We start from the raw sequence: 14,624 nt of genomic DNA, 5'->3' as shown, positions 1-14,624 counted from the left end.
ATTATAATAAACTAGAGGATGCCCGCGGCTTCACCCGCCTGGATTTTGGTTTTTTAAATCCCGCAGGAACTCTGATTTTCCGGGATAAAAAGTAGCCTATGTCCTTCCCCGGGATGTAGCCCATGTCTATACCCATCAAAATCGGTTCAGCGGTTGGGCCGTGAAAACGTTGCAGGCAGACAGACAGACAGACAGACAGACAGACACACTTTCGCATTTATAATATTAAGTATGGATAATTAATTCTTATAGTTTCCACTTCTTAGGTTTTACGAGTATTACCACACTTGGCCCAGTTTCGTTTGATTTATAGTAATCCGTTATTATTTTTGGAATATTTTCAAGCATTAACGCGTCAGCGGTTATTTCCGCGAGAAAGTGTGGCAATAAAATGCATAATTTATGCATTCCAAAATAACTGCATAATTAACTGAATGAAAAACTCTTTCATAAGCGCCGGCAAATGCTCCGGCACGACAAAGATGCAGGCAAAGGTGTATAAAACTACTTATTTGTGAAGTGGTGATAATAAAAAGAATACCCGGCTGAGTTTGTTGTGTGCTCTTCTCAGACTTGGGCGCGTTTGGAACCCTCGTAGCTTTAGTTTGAAGTTTATGTTATTAATTTATTATCACCACTATTTCACCTTACAAATCTAACAATTCTGACCATCAATGAATAAATGATTTTGAGATTTGATTTTGAAATAATCTTTTACAACTTTTGAATTGTCAAATACATCTACTACCGCCTTTCCTACTTGTTGCTTTTAAGATTCCGTACGTCGAAAGGTAAAATGGAACCCTTACAGGACCACTTTGGTCGTGGACAGACGAGTTGAAGGGAGCCACTGGATTCAGGCAGCGAAACAAGCAAGACCGTGGCGTGTAGAAGTTCCTACAAAAGAGCGAAAGTGTGTCTGTCTTTCTGTCTGTGACCTTTTCACAACCCAACAGTTTAACCGATTTTGATGAAAGGTACAGAGTTAGCTTACATCCCGGGGGCGGATATAGGCTACTTTTTATCCAGGAAAATCAAAGAGTTCCCACGAGATTTAAAAAAACCCAAATCCACGCGGACGAAGTCGCGGGCATCATCTAGTTTCCTATAATGATGAAGATGCGTGTCAAAGAAGGTAAAATACGTTGTGAAATGGCGGATAGGAGTAAAACATTCAACAACATGTTTGTCATGAAACTAAATGCAAAATGTTTCATTTAGGGAGACGGTGACAAGTACGGGAGTCACAGCAAAAAAAATTAATCCAGGAAATAGTCATTTAATTTTTATAATAACATGACATCATAATAACTTTTCTTAACAAGTGTAAATTAAAAATTTATAACGCCCCAACAAGTGAAGGTTACAGTAACTAGAAAAGAGCTGATAACTTTCAAACGGCTGAACCGATTTTCTTGGATTATTTATATAAGAAAACTTTCAATCAAGCCACCTTTCAAACAAAAAAAAAACTAAATTAAAATCGGTTCATTAGTTTGGGAGCTACGATGTCACAGACAGATACACAGATACACACGTCAAACTTATAACACCCCTCCTTTTGGCAAGTATTTTGAATTACATACCTAAGTGTTCCGTATGGTGTGGAGATTCTGAGTCGTCAAGCAAAAGAATTTTAGGAGATAGGTCACCGCGGTTGATTAACTGTCTGGAGACCGCAGCGCGCAGCGCTGGTTATTTTTTTGTGCAAACGGTGTAATTTGTACAAATATTATTTTAGGTTAAGGCTCGATGACACTGGGCTAATTTACGAGCTGCTAGTCGGCGAGTTTAAAAGCTAGCAAGTGAGCGAGTAAGCGAGTGTCGATGACACACAAAACATTCCACTCGCTCAGTAGCCAACTAGCTAGCGTGTTGACATTTTAGCTTTAACTCCCAAAACGCAGATGCTCGCAACTAGTTTACTAGCAGTGATGATGACACGTGGCTACTAGCTAGCTTACAGGCCAACACGCCAGCGAATGGCGAGTAAATTAGCCCGGCTTTCTATTTTTCAAGCAGCGTTTTTACAATCTGATAATCAAAAGCAGATTGTGAAAAAGCTCGATGACACGTGGCGAGTTTACAAGTTACAAGGCAGCGAGTTCGCTAGCAGCTTGTAAACTCGCCCCGTGTCATCGAGGCTTTAGGAAGTTTTATGACGAGACACTTTCACTCCTTAAGCAAGTACATCGCATTGCTAATTAATCCAGACAGTTATATAAATCATGAAGATAGACCTTAGGAATTATCTCAAGATTTATTATCAGCCTATTACGTTAATCATTGCAGCGACGGACACAATAGACACTCAATGCGTGTATCTGTTGCCTACCAATTAGTTGTTGTAATAAATTTTATACATAACTTGCTTGTGCCCGCAACTTCACCCGCGTGAATTACATACATTTAGGATCCCTACTTTACCGCCTTAAGGGTTGAATTTTCAAAAATCCTCTCTTAGCTGGTCTTCTTAGTCTACGATGTACATGTAAATTTTTTTTTTTTTTTTAAAAGAATATTAGCCATGTTTAATGACTAATATTCCCCTTTCCTCTCCAACTAAGCGTCAGGCTTGTGCTAGGAGTAGGTACGACAATAGTGCAACGGGCGGGGTTTGAACCGTCGACCTTTCGGTTTTCAGTCTACTCCTTTACCGGTTGAGCTATTGAGGCTCTAATAAAATGAATTTGCTTCGGTTGTTACTGCCCGAAAACTAAAGTCGTCGAATAGTGCGTATTGCTTGTATTGCGAAAAAAGACACACGATAGCTCAGAAACTGAAGACGGGCAAAGCATATTTTATTCCCAGAAAGAAAAGCTCCTTTGATTTTCAATAAAGGTAGGTAATAGCCCTAAAACAATTTTGCACTGTATTATTTCGGATAGCGTGAGTAAATTAGAGGAGTCATTATAATATAGTTCGCTAATAGTGTTTAGGGTTCCTCTCAATTTTGCCGCCATCGTCGAGTACGTACACTACACTGCACTAATTGTTTTGGAGTCGATCCAAAATACATACTTAACCGAATTTCACGGGTGGCATGGTGCATAGAAAATTGTTGCTTCGTACAAATTTAGTGAAACAATAATGTACACGCTAAGCCTTCTTTAGCTATCATGTTTATATTACGTGCTGTTTAAGATAATCTCTAATATATTAATATTACACAGAATTCAGATAAGTGCTTCAGGGATACTCTCTGCATTTTCTGGCCTAACATGATTAGAAATGAAGACTTGTGGGACAAATGCCAGCAACTCCCGGTATATAAGTAAATAGCTGTAAGGCGATGGCGATGGGTTCAGCACATTTTGCGAAGAGAGGAAGGAAACGCTGTTTGTGGTGTGTATGTCCAGTGGTGTTACAATTGCATCCTGGTGGTTGAAGAAGACTGGTCGACCAATCACCTGGAGGAGGTCCATTAAAGCAGATCTTAAAAGAGTGGGACTCTCATAGAACCATGTCAAAGTAGCAGCCAAACATAAGGAGACATGAAAAAACAACTGCTGCGCCCCTAAGTTCCACAAAGGAATAAAAGGACTCCATCATCATAATTAATATTGCAATATTAGATGCCCGCGACTTCATCCGCGTGGACATAAATTATTTAAAAATCCCACGGAAACTCTTTGATTTTCCAAGATTCAAAGTAGCCGACCAGTTCACATTAATTTCGTAAAATAACACACCGTATAATAGGGACTCATAAACATGTCTATTCTCCTCAAAATGAGCTGCAAGAAACAAATTAGAGCCGATGTCTGTACAATGGAAATATATAAAAAAAAAGTAGCAGGGGTTGTTATTATATCGATGCCGAACCCGAAATTGTAATTAATTTTTTTTTTGTCTGTTTGTCTGTGTGTTTGTGCACGCTAATATCAGAAACGGCTTATTCGATTTAGATACGGTTTTCACTAATATATTGTAATAAGCTTCACTTAGGATTTAGTGTTTGTTTCATGTCAATCGGTTCATAAATAAAAAAGTTATGTCAATTTAAAGAATCACGGCGCCTCGCGCCTGAGCGTCCGTGGCTATATAAAGCGCGAAAAGTCACTATTCCACGCGAACGAAGTCGCGGGCACAGCTAGTCTTAAAATATCTTGCCAATCTAATATTGGATTTTTTCTCTTTGAAGTTTTATAGCATCTACACATGCCAACGTCCAACTCGAACCTTAGCTCGAACTTGGATAGACGATTGAACGACTTGGATAGGTCTCTTGTAGGGATTTGCACACGGCATAGTTTTGTGCCGCCTGAATCCAGCGGCTCCCTGCATTTCCTTTGTAGTATCCGTCCACCTACGCTTTCTGGTTAGAGGTCGCCATTTTAGCACCTTAAGACCCCAACGTCTGTGGGATTTTTGGAAATATGTGCCATGCCCACTGTCACTTCATCTTCGCGACCCGTTGAGTTATGTTGGCACCCAGGTTCTCCTACAAAACTCTTCATTTCTGATTTGATAACATAGAGAAACTCCAATCCAAGCATAGCTCTCTTCATCGTCCGCTGAGTGTCTCTAAGCTTTCATAAGAGCCCCATAGTTAGCGACTACCCATATATCATCCATATATCATCACTGGCAACACGCGCCGTTGAAAGACTTCTGTCTTTATGTTACATGCATAGGTTATATTATGTTATTTTATTATCATAATGTTAATTATTATATATTTTGAGATCGGCACTGTTCGTTGTGTGATAAGGTGATAAACGCCTGGCATAGTAGCGTAGTATAATGTCAGAGCATTTGCATGGTAGACATTTGGTAGATAAGAATCTCTGATAAAATTCCAGATGACAAAGCTGAAACATACACAATAATGTGCGGCGGCACTGCAGGACTACGGTAACTGCTTAGTAGGAAGTCACACTGAACGCGCGCGTAATCGTGCATGATTTTTAATATGAGAAACTATATTAAGTCCAACAGCCGCGTTAGTGACGACCTCCCTGATGCATTGGTGAGCGCTGTGGTCTTATAAGTAGGAGGTCCCGGGTTCGTTTTTCTAATTTAATTTCTAAATTATCTCTAGTCTGGTCTTGTGGGAGGCTTCTGCCACCAAGCGATTTAGCGTTCTGGTACGATGACAGCGTGTAGGAACCGATGAGTATAGTGTTAATAAAAACTGCCATACCCTTTCCAAGTTAGCCCGTTTCCATATTAGACTGCATTATCACTTACCACCAGGTGAGATCGCAGTCAAGGGGTCTATCTTGCAATGGAATAAAAAAAGTTTCTTTATATACGAGCTACATTAGATACTTTTGCTTTGCGCGTAATACCCCTAAGCGATTTAAGACGGTATCATACCATAAGTTAATATGAGTTTCGTTGTGTAAACAGCTTTACCCTTACATATTTTCCAATCATCATAATTCAGAACAACATAAAACTTTGTTACCCCAATTATAACAAGCCAGCAGCGTTGTTCAAATCCACCCAAGAGATTTCACATTTCATTAATTTCCAGAATCTCACAGTTCTAAGATTATGATAGCTTTTCATGGTATTTGAAAGCACGAACTGCACTGCGTTTCAACTATTGTATAATTGACTTATCACGCACATATTGGCGGTTTTATATGGACTGTGGGGCAGCAAATTTTTGTTTTAAAAGGCTGCTTTAAAAAATACTTGAAAAATGATACCATATGATGCTCTTTCTGTTGCATTTTAAGATAATCATGCATTAAAACAATGAATACAGCCACTCGTCACCCATTTTTGAACTTTTTTGTATGAAATTTGTTCGAGTTCCGAGTTGTTTGGATTGCATAGGATTTTATACAAGAAATAAATATATGCCACAGACAGATAAACAGATACACACGTCAAACTTATAACAACCCTCTTTTCGGGGTCGTTAAAAACACAACATGGCTCGTGCTTTCTCATCCCATCAGAAGCCAGCTTTAGATACACATACACAGAAGTTTCTAAACCGGAAAGTTTGCAAGTCCTCAAGACAAATAACCGTTTCAAACTCTGTTTTATCCAATATGTAGCATTGGATAGACAAAGTTCACGGTAATTCAAATAAATTTCCCTATGTGTTGTGGAAGTTTTAGAAAACAGTATCTTGTAAACAGATTTTCAATAAATAATATTTATGAAGTAAAATAAACTTAATTCACTGCCTTAATTAAAAATAATAATAAACAGTACAGTAAAAGAGACGTAAGTAGTCTCACTACTTATAGTAAATCTAGATAGACTTTTTTTTAAATATTATATCGTTAAAAAATGTTTTTGGAAGATTTTATCAATTTTATCAGGGTCCCGTAACCGAAGGGTGCTAATTTCTATGGTGCTAATGTACAATGGAACCCTATTACTAAGCCTTCGATGTCCACCTGTCCCTCTGTCCGTCCGTCCGTCTATCTGTATGTCTATACCTATTCTGTCAGTGGGCTCTACTTTATAAACCACCATAGTTAAAATTTGCACAGCGTCTATGTCTATTGCTGCCATGTTTTAAAATTTAAAAAACATATTATAATCTTGTACGATGATATAATCTTGTACAAGAGCCGCTCACTGACAAGATGACCAAATTGGTCTGACCAAATAAAGGAATCCATTTCATGCCAGTGATGATGAAGAAAAAAAATGGAAACAGCTGATCCACTCTAGGCTGGGATCTTGCCAGGACCACGATCTTCAGGAATGAAGGAACGACCGGAGAAAGAGAGATGATGGTATGGAACCCTTCGTGTCCGAGTCCAGCTCGCACTTGACCGATTTCTTTCATCCTACTTCATACAAATTAAATTGTTTCATCATAATTTACCTCGTAGCATTTTACGATCGCTTGATAAACACACTGACAAAGTTGCAAGAATCTAATAGTTACACAAATGTGAAGTTATATTTAGAAAGTATATTATTTGATGCATGTCACATAAACTCTTGTCTACCGAGAATATTATAATAGTAAACGCGCATGCGTCGACACTTAACACAATAAATCTGGACTCTAATTAATATTGGCGCGAAAATAGATTGTACCTAAGGCCATTGCTCTTCCCACCTACATACGCAGTGAATGAACGATTTGAATGAGTTGTACGTACGTACGTGTTTTTTACTTTATGTTTATTATGATATTTATCAAAACAATGAATATGAATTAATATATTTCCTTAATAACATCGTCAAAAAGTCCACCCTGGGCCAAAGCCCTGAAGAGCGATGGATAACCTTTGGACCAGGTAGGCCACAGAGGGTGGATCGCAGCCCTTTTCCCTCCACCGCCAGTAGAACAAAAAGGTACTTCTCCAGGAGTGGACCGCATTTAATTATTTATATTCATTTGTTAAGTTCATTATGATGAATTTGAAATAAAAGTACTGTGGGTTAGATTTCTTATAGAAATATGTCGCATTTTTAGAGAAGTTTCACTCCAGCCAAGCCAAATAGGAAGAAATACTAGATATCGAAATATCTTACTTTTTTATATACTAGATGATGTCTGCAGCTTCACTGGCGTGGATTTGCCAGGATAAATAGTAAGCCTATGTGCGCCCCCAGAATACAAGCTATCATCAAAATGTCAAAATCGATTAAACGAATAGGGTATTTTTATTGATAAGTAGTATACGTATTACGTACCTATAGATTAAGAGCTCGTTTACACAGGCTGCGTAAGCATTGCGTAGCGTAGACGTAGCGCGTACCATTGCGTTGTAATGTATGGAACTGTATGAAATATGACATACCGCTTGCGTGGCGTGAACTTTGACGTAGACGTAATGCGTGCAGTTACGTCTACGGGTTCACGCGAGTCACTACGCACGTGTAACGTGTACGTGCTGCATACGCAATTGGTGTGAATCAGCCGTTATACTTTTCTAGGTACGCTATCTTTGGATAGAACTCATTCATTTTTGATTTGAAGCCGATTTCAAAAATATCTTTGACTAGAAATGTTGTGTCCCAAAATACTCGCCAGGAAACATTTGGAAACCCACGTTTTTTCGAATTCCAGCAAGGTATTTTTAACGTGAAGCTGTTTCATAAGATGATAATGTTAAAGGTATCATTTAAGAGTCGGAACTATGTTATAACAGTGTTATGATAATTCGGCGTGTTGCCAGACAATGATTCATGTTCATTCATGTATGCTCTACATTTTCATATGCGGAACCAGATGTCTTCTATAATTACGATATCATGGATAATTGTAATGTAAGTGAAATTGATTTAGATATTACCGGTTGATACCTACTGGCTTGTCTGGGGTAAACTTTCTGAAAACCCTTTTTAGCACAAATCCGCGTCATACGAAAAACCATCAAAAACCGGCCTAGTGCGAGTCCGACTCGCGCACCGAGGGTTCCGCACTCGGGTATTTTTTCCGTCATTTTGCACGATAAATCAAAAACTATTATGCATAAAAATAAATAAATATCTGTTTTAGAACGTACGTATCGTAAGAAAGGTAAAGCTCTTTCATATGATAGCCTATTTAATATAGTTATCTTACTTTGAAAATTGAAAATACTTATTTGTTCATGAATACATTTTAATTTTTTTGTAATGTAACCACGAATTCACGATTTTTCCCCTTGCTAGACCGTGTGCTAGACCTACCTATCTCCCAAATTTCATGATTCTAGGTCAACAGAAGGTATAGGTTTTCTTGACAGACGTCACAGGGACAGACAGACAACAAAGAGATCCTACAAGGGTTCCGTTATTCCATTTGAGGTACGGAATCCCAAAAACCTACTACCACAGTGTAAAACCTATTAATTTAAAGGGCAAGTAATAAAGGAAGGGGATGCGTAAAATCTGCGAAGTAACTTTGAAGGTCGTAAACAAAAGAGGTTTCTAATTAAAAATGAAATAAAAAAGTTTAGGAAGTCGCCTTGTAATGTTAAAAGGGCAATAAGCATTAATCTCGAGGATAATGAATTTCATGAAGTTTGATTATGGTTGTTTCATGGTTGAAACAGATCAGTGGGGTTGCTTATATGCTTATAATATGTATTTTTCCGTACCTCAAAAGCAATAAAACCGTCCAAGTGCGAGTGAGACTCACAATTGGCCGATTTTTGGCACTTTATCCATACTAATATCATAAATGCGAAAATCTGTCCGTCTGTCTAGAATAGAATAGAATAGAATAGATTTTTATTCAAATAAACTTTTACAAGTGCTTTTGAATCGTCAAATAATTTACCACTGGTTCGGAATGCCGTTCCTACCGAGAAGAACCAGCAAGAAACTCGGCGGTTGCTCTTTTCAATTGTGCAATTTACAATAATATTCTATACTATACAAGCAATTGCAGACCCGCGCATTGCTGGAGCGAGTCAAATCCATGCTTTTTTATCATTTACATAATCTTCGATTGTGTAATATGCTTTTGCCAGGAGCATACTTTTAATGGATTTTTTAAACTTTGGTAAAGGCAAGTCTAATATTGACTGTGGAATTTTATTATAAAATATTACACTCATTCCCACAAATGACTTTCCCACTTTTCTGAGGCGGAGCGTAGGAGTTGCGAGCTTATTACGATTTCTAGTTGGCCTGTCATGGAAATCACCGATTTTTTTGTAGCTGAGGATATTTTGTCGTACAAAAATTATATTATTGTAAATGTATTGAGAAGCTACTGTAAGAATACCTATTTCCTTAAATTTCTCTCGTAGGGAATCGCGCGGTTTTAAATTATAAATTGCGCGTATTGCCCTTTTTTGTAAAACGAAAATTTTTCCAATATCTGCCGCTTTACCCCATAGCAAGATTCCGTAAGACATAATACTGTGAAAATAGGCAAAATATACAATTTTTGCAGTTTCCACGTCAGTTATCTGTCGAATCTTTCTAACAGCGTAAGCAGCAGAGCTGAGTTTGCCAGCAAGTGTTGATATATGGGCGTTCCATTGAAGCTTTGCATCTAAAGTTATCCCCAGGAACACGGTGGTCTCCTCTACTTTCAACATATCATTATTTATCATTAATTTTATGTTATTTGTCGTCTTGGTACTGGGCAGTGCGAATTCGACACACTTGGTTTTCTTTGCATTTAAAAGCAAATTATTAACAGTAAACCAGTGAGTGACCTGCGATATGGCTCTATTTACATCGTCATAATTATTCTCATTTCTATCTAATTTAAAAATCAAAGACGTATCATCAGCAAATAGTACAATATCGCAAGTATTTTGGACAAAATATGGTAGATCGTTTATATATACCAAGAACATGAAGGGACCTAGGATAGAGCCTTGAGGAACACCCATTAATGAGGCTGATCCGGATGACTTCACATCATTTACACATACTGTTTGTATACGATCACTGAGATAAGACGCAATAAGACTAAGCGCAGTGTCTTTGACTCCATAATAGCTCAATTTAGCTAAGAGAGTCTCGTGCTCAACGCAGTCGAATGCTTTAGACAAATCACAGAAAATTCCAACGGCATTCTGTGAGTTCTCCCACGCATCGAATATATGCTTTAAAAGCATTGCGCCCGCATCGATTGTTGATCGTCCTTTAGTAAAACCATACTGCTCCGAGTGAAGTAATTTATTCAAGTTAAAGTGCAAGAGCAGTTGGTTGAGCATAATTTTTTCAAATATCTTGCTAAAAGTCGGCAAAATCGAAATTGGCCTGTAATTATTTGGGTCACTTTTACTGCCCGATTTGAAAAGAGGAATCAATTTACTGTATTTCATAAGATCTGGAAAGGATCCTGACTCTACGGACTTATTAAAAATTAGAGCAAGATATGGAGCAACAATATCAATAATATTGCTGATTACTTTTACTGATATCCCCCATAAGTCTCCTGTTTTTTTGTACTGTAAAGATTTGAATACCTTAATAATATCATGTGGGGTAATTTGTTCAAACTTAAATAGTACACTGCACTCAGAAACATTGCCCCTAAGAAGATTATAGGCTTCTGTTGGCGACGAGTTAAGGGAACTAGTAGTGGTAACTGGGATGTTTCGGAAAAAGTCCTCAAATGTCTTTGCAATTTCTATGTCAGAGTCAGTAATGTGATTGTTAATTTTAAGTTCCAATTTATTATTATTTTCCATTTTATGTTTCCCAGTTTCATCTGTGATGATTTCCCAAGCTGCTTTTATTTTATTATCTGAATTAATAATTTTTCGTTTTATGTGAATTGAATTGTCTGTCGGTCTGTCCGTCCGTCTGTCCGTTCGTCCGTACGTCCGCATACAGGCATACGCATTTCAGGCATACGCCAGTAAAATAATTGCAAAACTCACAATAATAGCTGCTTCATTTCCTCTTGGATATTTATGTCGAGATAATAAAGATTACAGATATACATTTTAAGACCCTCTCAAGCTTAACAAAACTTTTCCCATAAATAAGTATTTCAGTTTCCATAACTCCATTATTTATTTAAAAGCAAGTTTATGGCCCCTTTATACATTCCGATTGCTATGGCTGATAACTTTTACTAGCAATTTTTTTCACTTAGGTGTAAAGTGATAAGCGGTAATAGCTTAGTGGTTAAGACTCGGTCTCTTACACAGGGGGTTGGGGGTTCAATCTTGGTCACGCAACTCTAAATATTCGGATTCATGAGCGTTTTAAGCAATTAGATATCACTTGCTTTAATGGTGAAGAACAGCGTGAGGAAACCTTCATGCTTAAGAGTTCTCCTTAATGTTCTTAAAGATGTGTTAATTGTCAATCCACACTTAGCCAGCATAGTGGACTATGGTCAAAACCTTTCTTCTTATTCTGACAGGAGACCCGTGCTCAGTAGTGGCCCAAACATTGATTTATGATGAAGATGATGAGACATTCACCCAACGTTCTCAACTATTTGGCGTACGTTCACAAGGCTACGTCGCAAAAAATTAATGATGCGTGTGGCACTGGACAGCTTGACGACTTAGTCGGTGTCATGCCAACAAGGTATCTTGGCTTGTCTCTCTGTACCTTTTCAAGGGCCATCTGCTTAACCGAATATGAAAAAATTTGGTAGATACCTACAAAGATATGCAAAGATGCAAGCTCATCTCGGGACCGCTACTTTTGGTCCCGAAAATTAAAGAGTTCCCACAGGCCACGAAATTTTTAAAACCCACATCAGGAGTATTATTTACTTATTGATATTAATTACTAGCCAATATCCACGGCTTCATCCGTGTGGATTTAGGTTTTAAAACAACTCGTGGCAACTATTTGGTTTTCCGGGATAAATAGGTAGCCTATCTCACTTTTCAAGTCTTAATATCCATTCAATCCATTGCTGTTTTAGCGTGATTGAAGGACAAACCAATAAATTTGTATTTTTATAAATTATATATCTTAATGTTTAAACTATCGTGAGTGATTTCCATTTGGATCAGTCTCAATCGCGAAGCGCAGCGAGCCCAGTCCAGGAAAAAGGATCCCGGATGAGTTCGAAACTAGTCGGGCTTATATCGACTAGATACGTGAATATAGCCTATACATTCTAACTAGTCGGGCTTATATCGACTAGATTCGTGAATATAGCCGATACATTCTATACTTAAAATTGTAATATCGTTGATCGTATGGTGTAAACGGATCGTAATCGTTAAGTCGTAGATCGATAACAGACAGTCAATTGTTGATGAGGTCGCGGCCAGTTACTTGGATACAGTGTGGATACAAAACGCGTATTGACCGATCGACTAGGGTGGTGTAAGGGTAGTTGTACACATCTACTGATAACAAATAAATTAAATTGAAGTGTCTGTCTGTAATCCATACTAATATTATAAACGCAAAAGTGTGTCTGTCTGTCTGCTAGCTTTTTACGGCCCAACAGTTTAACCGATTTTGATGAACTTTGGTAAAGAGTTAGTTTATATCCCGGGGACAGACATAAGTTATTTTTATCCCGGAAAATTAAAGAGTTCCCATGGGATTCTTTAAAGCCTATAAGAACCGTTTAACCGATTTATACGAAAGGTTAATAAAAAAGTTTAGGAAGTCGCCTTGTAATGTTGTGTTAACTGAGGTAGCTTGTATCCCTGAAATTGACATCGGCAACTTTTTATCTCGGAAAATGAAATAGTCCCCACGGGATTTTTTAAAAACTAAGTCCATGCCAACAAAGTCGCGGGATCAGCTAGTAGATTACAACCTGCATACAGTGTGTTTTAACCTTAAGCTTATCTTTTATTTATTATTGAAGTTACTTACTCTTATTTGTAAAGTCATAATCATTATGATATCGTTAGTTCCTGTGTTTTGGGAATCGTCTGCTATTTAGAAAGAGAAACAATAGGTACGTAAATGTATTGCCAAGTGAATAAATGTTAAACTTTCTATATCACTTCCATGAGCGTTTCATTTTTTGATAATAAAAAAGATTTGCTTATTTATCATCAAGTGAGGATTTTTCAAAAAGTGGTGATAGCCTGTTGTTAAGACCATCTTCCATGATTTGGAGGTTCTGGAGCTCTATCCCGGGTACGCATCTCTAACTCTTTTGAATTATGTACTTTAACTGTGAAGGAAAACATCATGAGAAAAACTGCATGTCTGAAGCTCCCCATAATGTTTTCAAAGGTATGTAAAGTCTAACAATCCACAGTTGCCTAGCGTGTGGATTATGTCCAAACTCTTCTCATTCTGAGAGGAGACTCTAGAATGAGCCAAACAGCCAGGCTGATCCTTTGCGCAAAAAATGAGCCAGCCCTTCAGTCACCAAATGAAGCTATTTACATAGTGTGCACAGGAACCTTTCGATATTGTCCCCCACTTCACCATTTTACCACCGAACCGGGTATCTTTAGAATGAATAAGCATCTTCTAGGTAAACGCGTCCCATCCTAGGTCACATCATCACTTTCCATCAGGTGTCATTGTGGTCAAGCGCTTGCTTAGATAATGAATTTAAAAAAATGGTGAAATGTCTCATAAAATTATTTAGTACTAAGACTCTCAGGTCTCCACGGCAAGCGGCGATATTATTAGCGAGTAAGTTCATTGTACCTACTTAGTTCTAAGCAAAATGCAAAGGCGGCCTTATCGCAAGTGAACGAGCGAGCGAAAGTAGTTTGGGTTGGCAAAATCACCCCCAAGATAAATATATTTATTTACTTTAAGACCGATAACAAATCTCAAATCGGAACACGGAACTCATTTCGGTGTTCGGTATTTCGGGCACGTTCTCCGATATCGATGGCAAGCTAATATTTTTTCTTAGGTATCAATTTATTTGGGAAGTGTATTAAAATCGTGGAGTGATTTAAAACAGCGTTAAATTAAGGGTAGGAAAAATGTGTCAACATATTTTATAGGTATATATTTTTTTAATTGAAAATATTACTATAACGCTTAAAGCTAGCCTTAACTAATTACTGTACAAATCATGTCCGCATGGTGCAAAGCGTTCTGACAAGTTTTCCACGCTGAGCAGCTAGGCTGATTCTTTGCGCAAAAAATGAGCTAACCCTACTGTCACCAGATAAGGCTTTAACAATATATTTTTAAATGAATATTTTTCTATTCTGCGTATGATTTAAATTGCCGCATAGCTGACTTTTTTCCGTTGTGTGAATCTGTATTCACACAACTAAAAAAAATTCAAACTGAGATCCTATATCCGGAGTCTAAAGCTTTAACTTTATTTTTAT

Source organism: Maniola jurtina, chromosome 11, assembly GCF_905333055.1.
Source record: "Maniola jurtina chromosome 11, ilManJurt1.1, whole genome shotgun sequence".
NCBI lineage: Eukaryota > Metazoa > Arthropoda > Insecta > Lepidoptera > Nymphalidae > Maniola > Maniola jurtina.
Note: the sequence above shows the minus strand (reverse complement) of the source record.